A 22514-nucleotide genomic window follows, 5' to 3' on the forward strand; every position below is an offset into this window, starting at 1 on the left:
ACCTAATTCTATGAAACTAAGGCCTTTAAATAGGCCCTCCTAAATTACTAACTTGAATGAAATTAAAAATAAATTACAATGAAATGAAAATAAACTATTCTAGATGCTTCTTGTGGCCTTGATTGGTTGATGATTCTAGCTTGAATGAGAGTTAGAATAGGCTTGATTGAAGGCTGGAAGCTGCAGGGAGAAGTTGGCGTGTGGTTTCAAGTGCCACTCCCACTTGATTTTGCCCTTTGGAGTATGACCAACTTTGCAACACTAAATTGATGGAGTTGTTTGGGCCTCAAGTTGAATGTCCACTATAAAGTATTATATATTTTTGAAAAGACCTAGATGTTAGCTTTCCAGCGCCTTTAGAATCAACTCATTTGGATCTCTGTAGCTCAAGTTATGCCCATTTGAAAGTGAATAGGTCAGTCTAACAGGTAGCCCGGGGTGCCACACCCACTCTCTGGCGTGCCACGCCCATATATTATGAAACTGGCGTGCCACGCCCACTCTTTGGTATGCCACGCCTTCAATGATGCTCTCTAGCCATTAGAACTGGCGTGCCATGCCCAGAACCCCAAGTGGCACGCCCATTATGAAAATAAAGCTGGCGTGCCACACCTTCGATGTCAAGTGGCACGCCCATATTTTGCAACGCTGAAATAATGGCATTTTCACCACCAATTTTAACGTTAACCCTAAAGTGTTATATATAGTTGGAAAGCTCTTGATGTCAGCTTTCTAAAGCCACCAAGATCACATCATTTAGACCTCTACAACTCAAGTTATGTTCCTTTGAAGATGAAGAGGTCAGGCTGGTAACTCTGCAGTGACGTGTTTTTCTCCTTGTGATTTCGGGGTCAATATCTTCCTCAATTCCAGTGTCCATTATAAAGTGTTATATATGGTTGAAAAGCTCTGGATGTCTACTTTCTAATGGCACTAGAATCATCTCATTTAGAGTTATGTAGCTCAAGTTAGTTTCATTTGAATGAGAGGAGGTCAGGCTGGCATATGCCCTAGCGTGCCACGCCCAATGCTTGGCGTGCCACGCCCATTTTGGGGCTCAAAATCACTCCTCTGGAACTTAAGCCTGGCATGCCACGCCCAAAACACCAAGTGGCAAGCGCTCTTTGAGATCTTGGCTTTACAAACTTGGCGTGCCACGCCCATAGCATCAAGTGGCACGTCCATGTTGATGGTTGGCTTCACAATCTTGGCGTGCCACGCCCAGAGCTCCAAGTGGCACGCCCATGTAAAATTTTTCAACCTTCTTTGTTGGAATGTTGGCCTGCTGTGCCATGCCCAGAGCTTCAGGTGGCACGCCCATTGTTGAGAGTTGGTTCAAAAGCTTGGCGTGCCACGCCCAGAGCTTCAAGTGGCACGCCCAGCTTCACACGCCCAGTTTTATATGTTATTTTCTTCCCCTTTTGTTGCTCTTTTCACCTAAAATTCAACACAAACTCATTTCAAAGCAATGTACCATAGTATATATCATTTAGTTCATGAAATTGTATTGATAAATGAGATTATGCTCTTTTTATGGTCCTTTTAGATAAGAAAAAGGGTACATGATGCGCAGTCATCACTTGGTGGGAATGGAAGAGGAGCATGCAATTGGGAGAAAGCATGAAGAAAACAAAGGAGAAGAGCTCAGCCTAGTGTACGTGCGTACGAATAGACGTTGAATTAGGGCCACGCGTGCACGTGAGCCGCGTCGCGCGTCCAGTCAAGCATCGCCTAGTGTGCGTGTGCACGACTCCTTGTGTGTACGCACAGGAGGAAATTCAGCGAAGTGTGCGGACGCACGCATCTGTGCGTCCACACAGGTCCCAGCGCATGCCTCCATTAAAAACGCACGTGACTCGCGATTTTGGGGTTTTTTTGGCCCATTTCTGAAGTGCTGGAGGCTGGTTTGAGAGGTTGTATGAAGGGGAATGCAACACATATGAAGAGAGCTCACTTGTAGGGTAGAAACACATTGTAGGAGTAGGAATAGTGTAGATTAGGTAATTCTCTCTTAGGGTTTTAATTAGGGGTTTGTAGTATTTTATACTTCAAGTTTGATTTTGGATTATAGCAATTTACATTGTAAGTATCCCTTTAATTGTCTCTTTTATTATATTGCTTGTTCTACACTTTCTTATACTTTCATGTCTCTTGTCAACATTTACATAGTTTTGCAATTTTGAGTTTTGGTTTATGAATTTGATGTTTGATGCTTATTTTATGTTTGTTGAGTTGCTTTTGTTGCTTGTTATCATTTATGCTTCATAGCTTTCATGATTTTCCCAATTTTTCCATATTTTATGTTTATGCTTTCTATGTGTTTGATGAAATGCCAATTTTGATTACGGGGTAGATTTCCACCCCTTGGCTTGGGGAAATGAGTTTATGGATTACTAGAGCCATAATGTCCAACATTTAGTGATAATTTTTGGGTGGTTGGTTGTTATTGTTTCCACTAACGCTAACTTTTTACTAAGCTAATTAGTAAGTTAGCTAGGATTTGTGGATTAATAACAATCATGCTCACTTAACTTCCTCTCCGATGTGAGGGTTGACTTAGTGAGATTAATCCATCATAATTATCATAGTTGTGGTTATGGCAAGGAAGGAATTCCATAACTCATCCCAAGTCAATGTTTCATTTTTGTTTTGAACCACTTTTCCATTACTTTTTAGCCTTACTTGTTTATATTACATACATAGTTCTTTTATTTCTTTATTGCTTTATTAATTACAATTTTGTCTAGTTCTTTTATCTCTTTATGTGTTTCCTTCCTTATTATTGAAAACACCCCTTGTTTCCCACAACCAAAATTGTGTGCACTCTTTGACATTAGTTCCTAGGGAAAACGATCCAAGGTTGAAAGACTCTCGGTTTAGATTAGAAATTGTAAACTTTGATCGAGTATTATTTGTTGGTTGAGAACTATACTTGCAACGAGGTTAATTCTCCTGTACCGAGAAGGAATTCTTAACCGACGAATTTGCTCACATCAAGTTTTTGGCATCGTTGCCGGAGAACTAGCGTCATGAGTGCCTTTAGTTTTTATTTTCTATTTCCTCTATGAGTTATCACCCTCTTGGTTTGGAGTTTGGTTGTTATCATTTTGTAGGGCTTGATAACTTCTACTTTGGATTGCATCATAGGATTGGAGCATCAATTTTGGAAGGAGCAACCTCCTCTATATTACAATGAACCAAACCATCCCCAATATGCATATCCAAACCAAGGATATGGTGGATTCCACTATGGTTATGCACCTCCACTACCATATGCCTATGACCCATACCCTCAACATAACCCTCAATCACCACATTTTCAAAAACCACACCACCACCAACATACACCTTTTCACATGCCACCTCATGATACTCACCAACATGAATCACCTCCCATATATCCAACCTTCTTCCCAACCAATGAACCTTTCCTCTTATCCCAATGTGAAGCTTTCCCACCCTTGGCCCAAGACCATCAAGACCTTCAAGCTTTTCTCCAAGAGCAAGAAGGATTTTGAAAGAATCAAGGGCAACTCATGGCTACCATAGCCGAGGCGGTGAACCACTTAATCCTCCTACACTCATCCGATCAAGGCATTCTTCTTGAGGGATGTGAAGGGTCAACTAAAGAATGGAGTGAAGAGGAGAACGTAGAGCCTCAAGAGAAAGAAGAAGGGTTAGAGCTTGAAGGGCAACAAGAGGAAGAAAGGGAAGTATGTGAACCGGAGGAGAAAAAGGGAGAATTGAGAAAGATTGATCAAGATGAGAATTCCATCATTGATGATTTTTTGTCCTCCTTAGTCAATCTCCTTAATAATCCCATTGAGCCTCTTCCCATTAAGTTTGAGAGAAATATGGAGGTAGACTTCTCACAACCTCCTTGTTTTGATTTAAGTGATGGGGAAGAGGAGGAGGAAGTTGATGAGGAAGGAGTTGACAATCAAGAACATATTGAGTAGGTGGCAATTTCACCTATGAACTTCATTGGCCCCCATCAAGATGCTATCTTGGAGACGGATTACTAACTCAAGGTCCTTCTTGGGTTGGTACATGGTGGAGGAAGGGGTATTGGTTGCCAAGTGAATCCAAGGTTCTTTAAGAAAATCCATTCAAGACTTGGAATTCAAGCATGGTGTAGAGCACAATCGGGTGATTTTCGGAGAATGTTAGGTTGTTACAAGGGTCAACTAGGAGCTTTTCCATCCGGCTTGGAGCATGGAGATCAACAAGAAGGTGATCGGATGCCAAGAATATGGGATCCCAGAGGAGCCTCTAAGTGCAAGATTTGATGGATGTTCAAGGAGGAGTGGAAACACAAGCCACCCTAGCTAGAGTCTCCTCAAAAAGTCCAACTTAGGACTATAAACCAAAGTGCTAGGTGCGAGACACCCCACCATGGTAACATCTTTCTTACCCTTTCTCTTTGTTTATAGTCTTAGTTTATTGCATATTTTCTTGCCTTAGTTAGCTTAGGATTAGCTTAAATTTGAGTTTAGATAGGTTGAATTGCATATGGATCACGATTTTGTGATGTTTTGAATATTTTTGGGCTGATATGTTGATGCACTAAGGGTTGGAACCTTGGTTTTGAAAAGAAAAGAATTTTCCAAAACAGGGCATCTGTGCGTACGCACCAAGCTATGCGTGCGCACAAAACTATGTTCTTCACCACTTGTGCGGACGCACCAGCCTGTGCGTCCGTACACACCTTAGCATGCCCTTTGGTGGGAGCATTAGCACAGCTTGTGTACCTGCACCCCCCCCCCCTTTTCGCTCTATGCGTGCGGACGGACCTGTGTGCGCACGCACACATGATCCCTTTAAAAAAAATGGGAAAAAAAATCTTCTGTGCGCACGTACAGGCTTGTGCGTGCGCACACATCTATATTCTTCTTCTGTTCGCAGCATTCGCACACCTTGTGCGAGCGCACACCCCCTGTTTTACCTTTTTGTGCGTACGCACAAGTGCTGTTTTGGGCAAAATTTTTATTTCTTTTCCATTTAAGCCCTAACGCACTTCCGCCCTCTCCACCCCTCTCTTTTCTTACTTCTTCCATGTTTTTCCTCTTGTTTTATTTAATCTTCATTGTATTTTTAGTTTAGTTATTATATTAGTTTTACTTTAGTTGTTTCTATTTAAATAAGTTTCAAGTATTTTTTTATTAGCGATGGGGTTACCTCTTGATACAATGCACTTATACTTTGCTTTAATATGCAAGTACCTAGTGGATTCGGATACTCATGTTTTGATTGTACCACTAGGGCAAATTATATAAGTGCATTGGATTAAGTGATTTGAGTTGAAATTATTTGCTCATCATGATTTTCATATTAAAAAAAATCATCACATGTCCAGTACTTGTTCCTTGTTAATGTTTTACATTTGTTTGAGTGACCTAACTTGATTCTTATCAAGCTTATCACTTTTTGTAACAAGTACCCTTCCATGTGACTTTTTCATTATGCTTCGTGATGAGTAGGGAGTTTTCATTCATTATTGAATTGGTTGTTGTTTATTGTGCTATTTTATATTAATCTTGCGCTTTATCTTGCACAATTACAATAGCCAATATCTTAATCACCCAATTCACTTTCATAGTCACCTAAGGTTGCTTGTGCCTTAAGTTTTGTTCATTCCCCACTTGCAACCTAGGTTACCTAATTGAGGGACATATGGTAATTCTTTTGATTATGTGATCCCTATTTACCCGGCCAATGTTTGTTGTTCTAAACCGTGCACACTTAGAACACACACATTGTCATACCACACACATCTCACTTTTCCTCAATTGTGTTTATTTGTTTACTCAGCAACCGGAACCCCTGAGCCCACCAGCTGAAGGTGGAGCTTCACAGCTCCTCATCATTGGATTTTGTTCGTGCACGGAGGACCATGCAACGCTTAAGTGTGGGGAAGATTTGTCATTTTGGGGTGTAAACTTTCTTTTCCAAACACTTTACACTTTATCTTAGCTTCTTTTTATTATGTTTCTTGTAGATACTTGGAGTATTTTTTATTGTTGCATTGCATTTTCTTCATAGTTTATATCTATTACATTTTGCATCCCTTATAGCTTATAGATAGAAGTTGTGATTGGATGATGTGAATAGCATACTGCTTAGTTCAATTTTATCCTAATTGATCATGTTAATTTTTGCAATGTTGAAAATTAGGAATAAAACTAGGAACATTTTTGAAAATTTCATCCATCACAACATACATACGTATAGGAAATAAGTTTGATGAAACAATAAGAAATTTTCATGAAACCCTTCTTAGGGCATGCCATTGATTGAATTGAAAATTTGTTTTTCAACTTGCTTGAAGCATTCTTTTTCATAGAACATAGAAAAGAGCTAGAACAACATACCTTGGGAGATTTGAGTTCTAATAGATGGTTGCACATTGATGCACAAAAACTTGTCCCTTAACAAATCTCCCTCGGCAAGTATACCGAATTGTCGTCAAGTAAAAACTCACAGTAGAGTGAGGTCGAATCCCACAGGGATTGATTGGTCAAGCAACTTTAATTAGAAGAATGTTCTAGTTGAGCTAAGTAGAAAGTGAGTTGAGAATTGCAGGAAATTAAATGGCGGGAACGTAAATAGCAGAAAATAAATGACGGGAAGTAAATTGCAGAATCTTAAATGGGGAAGGGATGTTTAGCATGAAAGTAAATGGCATAAAGTAAAGAGAATGGGTAAGATCAGAAATGGGAAATTCATTGGGCTTAGGAGATGTTGCATTCTCCGGATCAAGTTCATTTTCATCTCTTCCTCAATCAATGCATTCATTGATCTCCTTAGCAATCTTAAGTGATTGAATTCCAATTCCTTGGTAATTCAATCTCTCAAATCATATCAATAGCCAATTCCTTTGTCTAATTGCTCATGAGAAGAGATGAAGTGTGGTCACTGATTATACCACATGTATTTCCAAATCAAAGTATTGGGAGAATTATATGTCACCATATCCGCCCAAACCCCAATTTGGTCCAACATGAAAAAATATTTCTAGCATGATCTCTTCATCCCTTTTCCAAGGTTCAGAAGAGATCCAAGTATGAATAGCTTCTTTTTCAAGATAACTACTCAATTGGATGAAGATTGAAAGCTTTCTAGTAAAATCAAGAGAAAAGAAAGAAGAAGAATAATGAAAACTATTATTGATCCATCAAATTACAACAGAGCTCCCTAACCCAATGAAAGGGGTTTAGTTGTTCATAGCTCTGGGAATGGAAAGCAAAGATGGAGAGTACATTCTGAAAGTTAAACTAGAAGTGCAGAGAAAGTAAAATACAGAGAGTAATTCTAATAATGCCAAGAGCTCCTTTCTAGTTCAAAGCTCTCCCTATTTATACTATTCTTCTGATCTTCTAGTTGGCTCTTCAAGTCTTGGATATGGGTTTTGGATCTTGAGTTAAAGCAGTTATCTTCTTCAGTGGGCTCAGCTTTACTTGTAGAGAAAGTGTGAAGTAGGCAGGGACTTTAGCTTAGGGCGTTAGTGGTGTTAACGTTAAGTGAAATTGTAGGGTTGAGAACGTTAGTGACAATCACCCTTTTCACTAATGTTCCTAACCCAAAGTGGTCCACGTTAACTTCAACGTTAGTGGCACCAACGTGACCACTAATGTTGACCCTTGGCCCTTCGCAAACGTTACTGGGGTTTACCTTTTTCAATAACGTTGAGAGTACCCCTTTCTCCCTACGTTAGAGTTCACGTTAGAATAGTTAACGTGGCCTTTAACGTAGACTTGCCAAATCTTCGAGAGTGTTAGTGACACTTACCTTTGTCACTAACGCTTCAGAACGCCGCTACTTCCCATGTTAGAGTTCACGTTAACTAGGTTAACGTGACTTCTAACGTGGTATTGATAGCCATCTCCAATGTTTGTGACAAAGGTGAGTGTCACTAACGTTGGCTCATCATCCCTCTTCTCCAAGTTAGCTTCCACATTAATGTAATTAACGTGGCAACTAACGTGGCTCATAGTGGCTCAATCTAACGTTAGTGACAAAGGTGAGTGTCACTAACGTTGGTGATTCTTGCTCCCTCCACGTTAGAGTCCACATTAACTAGGTTAACGTGGCTTTTAACGTAGCCAATATGGGCTTAGTCCAACGTTAGTGACAAAGGTGAGTGTCACTAACGTTGGCATCATCTTCTTCTTCCACGTTAGAGCTCACGTTAACTAAGTTAACGTGGCTCTTAACGTGGCCAATTGCCCCTTTTGGAACGTTAGTGGCACTTACTTTTACCACTAATGTTGGAGTTCTACTTCTCTTCCACGTTAGCTTCCACGTTCACATAGTTAACGTGGCAACTGACGTGGGCTATGATGGCTCACGAAGGCGTTATTGGCAATCACTTTTCTCATTAACGTTGCAAGCTAGCCTTCATTCCACGTTAGTGGTCACGTTAGCTAGACTAACATGGCTACTAACATGGTTCTTCCTTGCTTCCTTTGTCCTGAAATCAAGCAATAAAGTGCATCAAAGCTCTAATCCAAGTTATGAGACATGCATCATTCAATTTGTCCTTTAATTCATGCATAATTCTCATGAAATCATGTAAAATTCACAATGTTTGCTTGAATCAAGATGTGAGTGATTATTTACCCAAAACTTGCTTATTTCCTAAGAAAATGCATGAAACTACCTTAAAACCATAAAAAAAAGGTCAGTGAAACTGGCCAAAATGCCCTGGCATCACAACACCAAACTTAAAGCTTGCTTGTCCCTAAGCAAGTACTGGAACAAGAGAATGATGAATGAAATGACAAGATGAATGAATCATTATTGTGGAAGTCATGTTCTTGGTTTTATGGGGTTTCATGCATAGTAACTTAGGTTCATTCCTTTACTGGCTTTCAGACCTTTATCATGCCTTGGAATACTCACTTGATTGCACCCTTTGAGACTTTTATTTATTGATCCCTTTGTCTTTCCAAGGTTTATTTCATCCTTAGGCTAAGTGTTCTGTGAAGGGGCGACTCTTTAAGATAAGCTTTCAGCCAACATTCCCGAACCAGTTGGTTCAAGGTGCTGGGTGTTGAAACACCCCTAAGGACTTACTCCCTCAAGTCTCTCTCCCCCATACATGCACACCACAGGCATATGGTTTGTTATTTTCTTTCCTTGAGGTCTTGGTGTCCAGCACCTCTTTGGGTTACTAAATGTTTTGTAGCAAGGTTGCTCTTGATAGTAGATTTTCAGTTGATAATCCCGGGTTAGTTAACCCAAGTTACCAAGTGATGAAGCACTCCTAAGAACTTATTCATCCAAGCAGATCCTTGGTACAAGAGCACCACAGACACATCCCTCAAGTTTCAAGCCCTTGGTGCCTAGCCTTATTCTTTATTAACTTTTCTTTCTTTTTCAATTCTTATTGTTCTTTTTCTTTTTCTTATTAGGATCTTATTATTTAGCTAGTCTCATGGGGTGTGTTTCAAGTATATGATTCAGGACAGATAGTTGTCTTCCCACCTTGTTGGTGAACCAACTTAGCTAAGTGATTACTACACCACAAATTTAAGAACCTACTCCACAACTTGAACATCACTCTGGTCTTTCATAACATCTCTTTTTTTTATTTAGCTTAAAAGGACAAGCATACAATAAGTAAGATGAAAATGAAAACAGGCAACTTGACTAGCAAGCATAGACCTAAGCAAAAACAAACATCAAATTCTAGTGAATTAAGCTTAAAGAGTGACTATTAATCAAGGGCACATTTAGACTTCCAAATTGATTATTTCCAAGCATATGGAATCAAGTAACAATACAACCTTTTGGTGATGCCTTCCAGCTACCCATTTGTTGTCATCCTCCATAGCTTCTGCATCCTTCCTCGCTTCCTTGGATGATGGTGCATTATTTTTCCAAAAGATTGATTGAATTCCTGCAAATTTATTGGAAGTTGCTTATCCCCAAAGCACTTGAGAGATAGTTAGTATGCATGTATGCTTGTGCATTTCGGAACTTAACTTGGTGTGTGAACACCAAACTTAGTTCCTTGCCTAATACAGAAGGTTGAATGCATGCAGAAAATCTTATGTGTTGTTATCAGCAAAACAACTAGAAACTAACTACTGTTAAGTGGTTCCCCTGATTGGTTGGATCTAGCAATTTGCCCTTGAAGGAGTGTAGTGTGATTCTAACTGAAATCTTTGGTGGAACACCAAACTTAGAATTACACACTCACTTTTGTATTGTTTTGGTGTGTAACACAAAACTTAGCTCCTCACAATACGGGGAAAACTACTTGTGATTTTTATTAAAATGAAAATGAAAAGAGAACTACCTTAGGTTGGGTTGCCTCCCAACAAAGCGCTCTTTTAGCGTCGCTAGCTCAACGATTCCTCCATCACTTGAGGTGATACTTCACTTTGGGGTTTTCCCCCATGTTGCCCATGTAGTGTTTGAGCCTCTGTCCGTTAACAGTGAACATCCTCTTTGAACTTTCCTCCATGATTTCTATGTGCCCATACGGCGAGACCTTTGTGACAAGAAAGGGTCCTGACCACCTTGATTTGAGTTTCCCAAGGAAGAGTCTTAATTTGGAATTGTAGAGGAGCACTTGCTGTCCTTCTTCGAAGCTTCTGGGTGTTAAATGGAGGTCATGCCTTCTCTTTGCCTTTTCTTTATAAATCTTAGCATTTTCATAGGCTTGAGATCTAAACTCCTCCATTTCTTGCAGCTGCAAGACCCTCTTTTCACCAGCAACAGTGCTATCAAAATTTAGCAGCTTGAGAGCCCAGAGGGCTTCCAGCTCCAATGGTAGATGACAAGCCTTTCCATACACCAGTTGGTATGGGGACATCCCGATTGGTGTTTTGAATGCCGTTCTGTATGCCCAAAGAGCATCATCCAGCTTCTTCGACCAATCCTTCCTTGATGCTCCCACAGTCTTTTCCAGAATCTTTTTTATCTCTCTGTTAGATATCTCAGTTTGACCACTTGTTTGGGGGTGGTAAGGCGTGGAAATCTTGTGTTTCACCCTGTATCGTAGGAGGAGAGCTTCTAGTGGTCTGTTACAAAAATGGCTCCCTCCATCACTGATGAGTGCTCGTGGGACTCCGAACCGGCTAAAGATATTCTTTCTGAGGAAGTTCATGACCACCTTGTTATCATTCGTTGGGGTTGCAATAGCCTCTACCAACTTAGAAACGTAATCCACTGCTACCAAGATGTACTTGATTGAATATGAGGTTGGGAAAGGTCCCATGAAATCGATGCCCCACACATCAAACAGTTCCAGTTCTAAGATGAAATTTTGTGGCATCTCATTTCTTTTGGGTAAGTTTCCAGCTCTTTGACATTCATTGCAATTCTTTACCAGTTCTTTGGCATCCTTGAAAAAGGTGGGCCAAAAGAATCCGCTTTGTAATACCTTGGGTGTAGTTCTGTCCCCTCCAAAATGGCCTCCATAGCATGAGCTGTGGCAGTTCCACAAGACCTCTCGTCCCTCTTCTTCCGAGACACATCTTCTCAGAATTCCATCTGAACACTTCTTGAAGAGATATGGTTCATCCCAAACAAAATACTTTGCGTCATTGATGAGCTTTCTTTTCTGGTGTTTGTTGATGTCTGGATGTAAAGCCCCAGTTGCCTTAAAATTAGCAATATCTACAAACCAGGGTGCTCTGTGAATCGTCATCAACTGCTCATCTGGGAAGAACTCATTTACATTTGTATCATGTGTTCCTCCTTTATCATGAGGGATTCTGGATAGGTGATCTGCTACCTTGTTCTCCACTCCTTTCTTGTCTTTGATTTCAATATTGAATTCCTGCAACAATAAGATCCATCTTATTAGTCTTTGTTTTGATTCTTGCTTGGTAAACAAATATTTAAGTGATGTGTGATCTCTGAAGACAATCACTTTGGCACCAATGAGGTATGATCTAAACTTGTCAAATGCAAAAACTATTGCCAGCAACTCTTTTTCAGTAGTGGTATAGTTTCTTTGAGTATCATTGAGGACTTTGCTGGCATAGTATATCACATGGACCAAGTTATCTTTCCTCTGTCCTAACACTGCCCTAATTGCGAAATCAGATGCATCGCACATCAGTTCAAATGGTAGGTTTCAGTCAGGTGGGGAAATGATAGGGGCAGAGGACAACCTCTTTTTCAAGTTTTCAAATGCCAGCATGCACTTTTCATCAAAGATAAATGGTGTATCAAATACAAGGAGATTGCTTAAGGGCTTGGCTATCTTTGAAAAATCTTTAATAAACCTTCTGTAAAAGCCAACATGCCCTAAAAAACTCCTAATTGCCTTGACATCACTTCGTGGAGGTAATTTTTCAATGAGTTCTACCTTGGCTCTGTCCACTTCAATGCCTTGGTTAGAAACCTTATGACCAAGAACTATTCCTCCTGTCACCATAAAGTGACATTTCTCCCAGTTCAAGACCAAATTAGTTTCTTGACATCTTTTTAATACCAGGGCCAGGTGATCTAGGCAATTAGGAAAAGAGTCTCCGAATACTGAGAAGTCATCCATAAAAACTTCGATGAATTTTTCTATCATATCTGAAAAAATGGAAAGCATGCAGCGTTGGAAAGTTGCAGGTGCATTGCATAGCCCAAATGGCATGCGCCTGTAGGCAAACACTCCATATGGACAGGTGAAGGAGGTTTTCTCTTGGTCTCTTGGATCAACCACTATTTGGTTATATCCTGAATAACCATTGAGAAAACAGTAATATGCATGTCCTGCAAGTCTTTCCAGCATCTGATCCATGAAAGGAAGGGGGAAATGATCTTTTCGTGTAGCTTCGTTGAGTTTTCTGTAGTCTATGCACATCCGCCATCCTGTGACGGTCCTTGTAGGGATTAGTTCATTCTTCTCATTGGGGACTACAGTGATTCCTCCTTTTTTTGGAACAACTTGCACAGGGCTGACCCATGGGCTGTCTGAGATCGGATAGATCACTCCTCCTTGTCACAAATTCATGACTTCTTTCTATACCACTTCCTTCATGACTAGATTCAGCCTCCTTTGGGGTTGAATGGATGGTTTGGCATCATCTTCCAATAGTATTTTATGCATACATATGGCCAAACTGATTCCCTTCAAGTCAGCAAGGGTCCATCCTATGGCATCTTTGTGCCTTTGTAATACTTCAAGTAACTCTTCCTCTTGTTCTTGGCTGAGGGATGAATTTATGATCACTGGATAACTTTCGTTTTCTCCTAGATATGCATACTTGAGAGTGGGTGGCAGTGCCTTTAGTTCAAGTTTGGATGCTTCTTTCTTCCCATTCTTCTCCTCTATTGTGCCCTGAACTTGAACCTCAGCTGTTGCAGCTTCTTCGCTTGATGCTGATTCCTCCTCTTCTGTTAATCCCTCAAGTTCTTCTTCTTCAAAAGTCTCTTGTACTACATCTTCCAGTGAGTCTAACCTCATACATTCTCCCGATGGTTCCTGTGGATAGTTCATGGCCTTGAACACATTGATCATCATTGTTTCATTGTGTAGTCTAAGGGTCAGTTCACCCTTTTGGACATCGATGACAGCTCCAGCAGTAGCTAAGAATGGTCTGCCCAAGATGATAGAAGCCTTAGCTCCTTCCTTCACGTCCAACACTACAAAGTCTGCTGGAAAGATAAAGTCTCCTACCTTCACTAGCAAGTCTTCCACTATGCCGTGAGAAAACTTGAATGATCGGTCTGCCAGTTGTAAGGCCATTTTTGTTGGTTTGGCCTCCTCAATCTTCATTTTTCTCATCATAGCTGCAGACATTAGATTTATGCTGGCTCCTAGATCACATAGAGCCTTTTCCACTGTTATTTATCCTATAATACAAGGAATCTGGAAGCTCCCAGGATCCTTCATTTTCTGGGGCAATTTATACTGAATGATGGCACTACATTCTTCAGTCAGTATCACAGTATCATTGTTCTTCCAGCTTCTCTTCTTGGTCATCAACTCCTTCAAGAACTTGGCATAGAGCGGCATTTGCTCTATTGCTTCAGCAAAGGGTATGTTAATCTGTAGTTTCTTGAAGATTTCTAAAAATCTGGAGAACTGGCTGTCATCCCCCTTCTTCTTTAGTTGTTGAGGATATGGGACTTTCGGAACATATCGCTTCAGCTCTCCTTCCTTTTGATGTGAGTTGGAGGTGGGGACTTGAACTTCATCTTGTTCCTCCTTCTTTCCAATTGAATCTTTCTCTTGTGATTGCTTGGAAGTCTCCTTCAGTTCCTTCCCACTTCTGAGGGTGTTGGCTTGACACTCCTCCCTTGGCCTTGACTCAATGTTGCTGCAAAGGTCATGGCCAGGAGCTTGCTGGAATAGGTAGCCAATTTGTATCTCAAGTTTCTTGATGGCAGCATCTTGATTTTGCAGGTTAGATCGCACTTCCTCTCGGAATATCTTACTATCTTGAATCTCCTTACATATGCCTTCAAGTAGAGTCTCAATCCTTGATAGTCTTTCTTCCGATGATGGAGAGTTGAGATTGGAAGGATGAGAAGGGCCATTTTGACTTTGGTATGGATGTTGAGAGGTGTTATTGGGTGGGTGTTGGTATGACCTCTGTGTGGAGTGTTGGTGAGTTGCATTATTGTTGGGGTTATGGCGTCTCTGATCTTGGCCTTGGTCTTGTTGATTTTCCCACCCAAAGTTTGGGTGGTTCCTCCAACCAGGATTATACGTTTTAGAGTATGGGTCATGATTCTGGCTAGGTGAATTCCCAATATAGTTGGCTTGTTCCTGATCACCCTCTGCTTCTTCATTCACTCCTTCTTGGGTTGCTACTGAAGTGGTGATTGCTGCTACTTGATTCCTCTCCATCTTCTTGGTGAGGTTAGCTAATTGCTTGGTAATCATCTTGTTTTGAGCTAGCAGTGCATCCGCATTGTTCAACTCCATCACTCCTCTAGTGTTGCCTCTTTCAGAAGCATAGAAGTAGTCATTCTCTGCTACAGTCTCAATGACATCTGTGGCTTCTTCAATGGTCTTCTTCTTGTTCAGAGATCCCAGGATGAGTGGTCTACTGCCTTCTTTGATTCATACGAAAGGCCTTCATAGAAAATGTGCAACTGCACCCATTCATTGAACATATCTGGCGGGCATCTTCTTGTCAAGTCTTTAAACCTTTCCCATGCTTTATATAGAGTCTCACCATCCTGCTTCCTGAATGTTTGTACCTCAACTCTCAACCTGTTGATCCGTTGAGGAGGATAGAATCTTGCCAAGAACTTGTTCAGCACATCTTCCCAAGTTGCTAAACTCTCCTTTGGAAAGGATTCCAACCATTTAGATGCTTTGTCCTTGAGCGAGAAGGGAAATAGAAGTAGTCTATATGTGTCAGGATGAACACCATTAGACTTCACAGTATCGCATATCCTCAGGAAGGTGGTTAGATGTTGATTGGGGTCTTCTTGGACACTTCCTCCGAATGAACAATTGTTCTAAACAAGGGTGATGAGCTGTAGCTTTAGTTCAAAGTTGTTGGCATGTATGGTTGGCCTTTGGATGCTACTTCCACAGTTTCTTGGGTTTGGGTTGATGTAAGAACCCAGAACTCTTCTCTCTTGTCCAGCCTGATGCGCTGGACCTTCTCTGCCATGGTTGTGAGCCTCTTCTTCATGATGGTTCTCCATATTCTCCTTCATGTCTGGTTCAAAGTACTCTTCCTCTTCCTCAGCACCTACTACTCTCTTTCCTCTTGCTTCCCTCCTTAATCTAAGGAAGGTCCTCTCAGGTTCAAAATCAAAGGAAGTTGAAGCCTTGCTTCTTCTACCTGTCATACAACCAACAAGGCAAAAGCAAGAAAGATATATGCAGACAGTAATTTCTACAGAAATGCTGTTAGTGTGAGTGATGCAATATATCAAACAGTTAGTGGGTTAGTGACTGAATTGTAAACAACTAAGAAAATGGGTAGGGAAAAGGGGAGAAAATAGCTAAACTAAAAGTAAATTACTCAAATGAACTTAAATCAAACAAAATAAAAACAAATGATCAATCTAGTTATCCACCAATTTAATCATTGTTGATACAAAATCAATCCCCGGCAACGGCGCCATAAACTTGATGCACGGAAACTTGTCCCTTAACAAATCTCTCTCGGTAAGTATACCGAATTGTCGTCAAGTAAAAACTCACAGTAGAGTCGAATCCCACAGGGATTGATTGGTCAAGCAACTTTAATTGGAAGAATGTTCTAGTTGAGCTAAGCAGAAAGTGAGTTGAGAATTGCAGGAAATTAAATGGCGGGAAAGTAAATAGCAGAAAATAAATGACGGGAAATAAATTACAGAATCTTAAACGGGAAAGGGAAGTTTAGCATGAAAGTAAATGGAATGAAGTAAAGAGAATGGGTAAGATCAGAAATGGGGAATTCATTGGGCTTAGGAGATGTTGCATTCTCCGGATCAAGTTCATTTTCATCTCTTCCTCAATCAATGCATTCATTAATCTCCTTGGAAATCTTAAGTGATTGAATTCCAATTCCTTGGTAATTCAATCTCTCAAATCAGATCAATAGACAATTCCTTGGTCTAATTTCTCATGAGAAGAGATGAAGTGTGGTCACTGATTATACCACATGTATTTCCAAATCAAAGTATTGGGAGAATTATATGTCACCATATCCGCCCAAACCCCAATTTGGTCCAACATGAAAAAACATTTCTAGCATGATCTCTTCATTCCTTTTCCAAGGTTCAGAAGAGATCCAAGTATGAATAGCTTCTTTTCCAAGATAACTACTCAATTGGATGAAGATTGAAAGCTTTCTAGTAAAATTAAGAGAAAAGAAAGAAGAAGAATAATGAAAACTATTATTGATCCATCAAATTACAACAGAGCTCCCTAACCCAATGAAAGGGGTTTAGTTGTTCATAGCTCAGGAAATGGAAAGCAAAGATGGAGAGTACATTCTAAAAGTTAAACTAGAAGTGCAGAGAAAGTAAAATACAGAGAGTAATTCTAATAATGCCAAGAGCTCCTTTCTAGTTCAAAGCTCTCCCTATTTATACTATTCTTCTGATCTTCTAGTTGGCTCTTTAAGTCTTGGATATGGGCCTTTGGATATTGAGTTGAAGCAGTTATCTTCTTCAGTGGGCTCAGCTTTACTTGCAGAGAAAGTGTGAAGTAGGCAGGGACTTTAGCTTAGGGCGTTAGTGGTGTTAACGTTAAGTGAAAATGTCGCGTTGAGAATGTCAGTGACAATCACCTTTTTCACTAACGTTCCTAACCCAAAGTGGTCCACGTTAACTTCAACGTTAGTGGCACTAACGTGACCACTAACGTTGACCCTTGGCCCTTTGCAAATGTTACTGGGGTTTACCTTTTTCAATAACGTTGAGAGTACCCCTTTCTCCCTACGTTAGAGTTCACGTTACAATAGTTAACGTGGCCTTTAACGTAGACTTGCCAAATCTTCGAGAGCGTTAGTGACACTTACCTTTGTCACTAACGCTTCAAAACGCCCCTACTTCCCACGTTAGAGTTCACGTTAACTAGGTTAACGTGACTTCTAACGTGGTATTGATAGCCATCTCCAACGTTAGTGACAAAGGTGAGTGTCACTAACGTTGGCTCATCATCCCTCTTCTCCACGTTAGCTTCCACATTAATGTAATTAACGTGGCTCATAGTGGCTAAATCCAACGTTAGTGACAAAGGTGAGTGTCACTAACGTTGGTGATTCTTGCTCCCTCCACGTTAGAGTCCACGTTAACTAGGTTAACGTGGCTTTTAACGTAGCCAATATAGGCTTAGTCCAACGTTAGTGACAAAGGTGAGTGTCACTAACGTTTGCATCATCTTCTTCTTCCACTTAGAGCTCACGTTAACTAAGTTAACGTGGCTCTTAACGTGGCCAATTGCCCCTTTTGGAACGTTAGTGGCACTTACTTTTACCACTAACATTGGAGTTCTACTTCTCTTCCACGTTAGCTTCCACGTTAACATAGTTAACGTGGCAACTGACGTGGGCTATGATGGCTCACGAAGGCGTTATTGGCAATCACTTTTCTCATTAACGTTGCAAGCTAGCATTCATTCCACGTTAGTGGTCACGTTAGCTAGACTAACGTGGCTACTAACGTGGTTCTTCCTTGCTTCCTTTGTCCTGAAATCAAGCAATAAAGTGCATCAAAGCTCTAATCCAAGTTATGAGACATGCATCATTCAATTTTTCCTTTAATTCATGCATAATTCTCATGAAATCATGTAAAATTCACAATGTTTGCTTGAATCAAGATGTAAGTGATTATTTACCCAAAACTTGCTTATTTCCTAAGAAAATGCATGAAACTACCTTAAAACCATAAAAAAAAGGTCAGTGAAACTGGCCAAAATGCCCTGGCATCACACATTTCCAACCATAAAGTTTGTTCTTGTGTGATTACACTTCTTTTTAATTGTGATAATTGATTTGCATAAATCTATATGTCCTGTATTTGTTGTTTGATTGCATTTAGCATGATTGAGGCCATTCTTGTTATTGAACTCACTAACATATATGGCTAACCCTTGCTTTCACCTTTGTAACCCCTTTTTGAGCCTTTAAATTCCCTTTTGTTCAAATGCTAAGCACATTATTCTTCCTAAAGCAAAAAATTATTGATGTCCTTGGAGGAGTAGTGTGTATACTCTAAGTGTGGGGGAAAATTGTTGGAAAACATTGGTGATAAGCTTATTTGGGATATTCATTGCGAAAATTGGGATAATAGAGTAATACTCATGCATTCATTGTTCAAGACATATGCATCTTCTCTTGTTGACACAAAACAAGGAATTATTCTTGTAAAAAAAAATCAATCAAATCAAATCTTGTGCATAGTAGCATATGAAATAAAAAGCTGAATAAAGGATGCATATGTGTATGTTTTGGAAAGAAAATGCATGAGTAGATGTGAGATAGGAGACAAATGGGTAGCTAGGTTGTTTTGTTATGTGTACATAGGATGATATAGGATTAGGTGGACACTTGAGCTAATCAAAGATGTAATTCACTAAGTCCACTTGACCATATTGATCTTACCTTCACCCTAGCCCCATTACAACCCTCAAAAGACCTCATGATATTTGTTTTTCATGCATCAAATATTAGTTGATTGTTAGATGACTTGCAAATCTTTGAAAAACATGATTAAAGGAGAATTGAGTGATTAAACCCTAAACACTGAGCGAATAGAGTGTAAACACATCCGGTGAGGGGTTCGATTGCTCAATTCTATGTTCTTGTTCCTTATATTGTATCTTCTTGCAAGTTGTTTGGTTGTTAGTTTGAAAATCTCAATTCAAGTTTTTGGATTTTGGTTATATTGTTATATTTTCTTACCTAGCCCTAAGGTCTTATCTTGGATTGATTGGAACTCTCTTGTTTGTTTACACCAAATCAATAGGACATTATAGATAGATATATATAGATAGTATATAGCATAGAGGCATGCATATAGATAGTTGCATTCAATAAGTTGCTTACCCTTTTACCCTTCTCCTTTGATTGTGATTAGCATGAGGACATGCTATTCTTTAAGTATGGGGAATTGATGAATCCATAGTTGATGATATATTTTGGCTATAATTGGATGGATTTCATCACATATACTCACACTTATTCACCAAAATAGCATACTTTTGTGTTATCTTCCTAAATGTGAAAACATGCTCTTTTGTACTTATCTTGACTAATTTTATTCCATTTACCTTCCATTCGATACCTTGATGTTATTTGTGAGTGGTTTCAGAAGAGTAAAGTAGGAATGGCTTGGTGGGAATAGAAGAGGAGCATGCAATTGGGAGAAAGCATGAAGAAAACAAAGGAGAAGACCTCAGCCTAGTGTGCGTGTGCACAGATATGCGTGCGTATGCACAGACATTGAATTAGGGCCATGCGTTCACGTGAGCCGCATCGCGCGTCCAGTCAAGCATCGCCTAGGGTGCGTGCGCACGACTCCTTGTGCGTACGCACAAGAGGAAATTCAGCGAAGTGTGCGGACGCACGCATCTGTACGTCCACACAGGTCCCAGCGCATGCCTCCATTAAAAACGCACGTGACTCGCAATTTTGGGGTTTTCTTGGCCCATTTCTAAAGTGCTGGAGGCTGGTTTGAGAGCCTATATGAAGGGGAATGCAACACATATGAAGAGAGCTCTCTTGTAGGGTAGAAACACATAGTAGGAGTAGGAGTAGTGTAGATTCAATAATTCTCTCTTAGGGTTTTAATAAGGGTTTGTAGCATTTTATACTTCAAGTTTGATTTTAGATTATAGCAATTTACATTGTAAATATCCCTTTAATTGTCTCTTTTATTATATTTCTTATTCTACACTTTCTTATACTTTCAAGTCTCTTGTCAACATTTACATAGTTTTGCGATTTTGAGTTTTAGTTTATGAATTTGATGTTTGATGCTTATTTTATGTTTGTTGAGTTGCTTTTGTTGCTTGTTATCATTTATGCTCCATAGCTTTCATGATTTTTCCAATTTTGTCATATTTTATGTTTATGCCTTCTATGTGTTTGATGAAATTCCAATTTTGATTACGGGGTAGATTTCCTCATTTCCACCCTTGGCTTGGGGAAATGAGTTTATGGATTACTAGAGCCATAATGTCCAACATTTAGTGATAATTTTTGGGTGGTTGGTTGTTATTGTTTCCACTAACGCTAGCTTTTTACTAAGCTAATTAGTAAGTTAGCTAAGATTTATGGATTAATAACAATTATGCTCACTTAACTTCCTGATGAGCGGATAATTTATACCCTTTTTAGCATTATTTTTACATAGTTTTTTGTATGTTTTAGTTACTTTTTATTATATTTTTATTAGTTTTTATTCAAAATTACATTTCTGGACTTTACTATGAGTTTGTGTATATTTCTGTGATTTCAGGTATTTTCTGGCTGAAATTGAAGGACCTGAGCAAAAATCTGATTCAGAGGCTGAAAAAGGACTGCAGATGCTGTTGGATTCTGACCCTCCTGCACTCGAAGTAGATTTTCTGGAGCTACAGAAACCCAATTAGCGCACTCTCAATTGCGTTGATACTTAGACATCCTGGGCTTTCCAGTAGTATATAATAGTCCATAATTTGCCCGAGATTTGATGGACCAAACTGGCGTCCAAAGCCAGCCTAAAACATCTTGGCGTAAAACGCCCAAACTGGAACCAGAATTGGAGTTAAACGCCCAAACTGGCACCCAAGCTGGCATTTAACTCCAGGAACAGCCTATGCACGAAAAAGCCTCAATGTTCAGCCCAAGCACACACCAAGTGGGCACCGGAAGTGGATTTCTGCACTATCTGCACTTAGTTACTCATTTTCTGTAACCCTAGAATACTAGTCTAGTATAAAAACTACTTTTAGAGATTTATTTTACATCTTTTGATCACTTTTGATCTTTTGGATCATCTTTGGACCATTGTTCACGTTTAGGGAGGCTGGCCATTCGGCCATGCCTAGACCTTTTTCACTTATGTATTTTCTACGGTGGAGTTTCTACACCCCTTTGATTAAGGTGTGGAGCTTTGCTGTTCTTCATGAATTAATGAAATTACTACTATTTTCTATTCAATTCATGCCTACTTCTTCTCCAAGATATACTCTCGTACTTAATTCAGTTAAGTCAGAATGAAGGCATGACCCGTGACAATCACCCATTCTTCGTTACTCGCTTAGCCAAGATCGCGTGCCTGACAACCACAAAGCGGTCTACATGATGTTCAACGTAGTCATTAGACGACAGCCGGAGTATATTCTCTTGGATATCTAATACACGGACCGAGTCCGTGAGATTAGTATCTTCGTGGTATAGGCTAGAATTATTGGCAGCATTCCTGGGACCCGAAAAGTCTAAACCTTGTCTGTGGTATTCACTATTCTGAGTAGGATCCGGGAAGGAATGACTGTGACGAGCTTCAAACCTGCGAATGTTGGGCGCAAGTGACAGTGTGCAAAAGGATCAATGGATTCTATTCCAATGCTAGCGGGAACCGACAGATGATTATCCATGCAGTAGCTGTACCTGGTATTTTTCATCCGAGACGAGAAATCTGACAGTTGATTAGCCGTGCAGAAACCGTAGAGGACCATTTTCACTGAGAGGATCTTATAGCTTGCCATGGAAGGGAGCACGCATGATTGGAAGAAGGTAGTAGGAAAGCAGATGTTCAAAAGCAACAAAGCATCTCCAGACGCTTATCTGAAATTCCCACCAATGAATTACATAAGTAACTTTATTTTATTTTATGTTTTATTTATCTTTTAATTATCAAAACCTCATAACCATTTGAATCTGCCTGACTGAGATTTACAAGGATGACCATAGCTTGCTTCAAGCCGGCAATCTCCGTGGGATCGACCCTTACTCATGTAAGGTTTATTACTTGGACGACCCAGTGCACTTGCTGGTTAGTTGTGCGGAGATGTAAAAAGTATGAATCACGATTTCCCACACCAAGTTTTTGGCACAGTTGTCAGGGATTGTTCGATTTTGGACAACTGACGGTTCATCTTGTTGCTTAGATTAGGTAATTTT

The sequence above is a fragment of the Arachis ipaensis genome, chromosome B9 (assembly GCF_059453495.1).
Source record: "Arachis ipaensis isolate K30076 ecotype BB chromosome B9, ASM5945349v1, whole genome shotgun sequence".
Classification (NCBI taxonomy): domain Eukaryota; kingdom Viridiplantae; phylum Streptophyta; class Magnoliopsida; order Fabales; family Fabaceae; genus Arachis; species Arachis ipaensis.